Here is a 294-nt window from a genome sequence, read left to right as displayed (position 1 = left end):
TCCCTATTTTTATTAAACAGTATCAGTCCTTAGACCAGGACCCCACTTAGAAAGATACAATGCAAAGCAAAATCTTGTTTCAGCAGTCATAAAATCCTGATACATTCTAGGTAGAATGTAACAGCAGATCTCCCCAACCATGAATGCAGAACTGGTTTAATATGGAAATGTTTGCTTTAACCGATGAGCACTTTGCTGTGACAAGACTTCTACCCTAACAGTTAAAATACTTGACAGCTTTTCATTATATTGTCCCAAAGATCCATTTGTAATTTCAAGCAGATTTGTTTGTTT

The sequence above is a fragment of the Buceros rhinoceros genome, unplaced genomic scaffold (assembly GCF_000710305.1).
Source record: "Buceros rhinoceros silvestris isolate BGI_N320 unplaced genomic scaffold, ASM71030v1 scaffold12325, whole genome shotgun sequence".
Classification (NCBI taxonomy): Eukaryota; Metazoa; Chordata; class Aves; order Bucerotiformes; family Bucerotidae; genus Buceros; species Buceros rhinoceros.
This window is presented reverse-complemented; position numbering follows the sequence as displayed.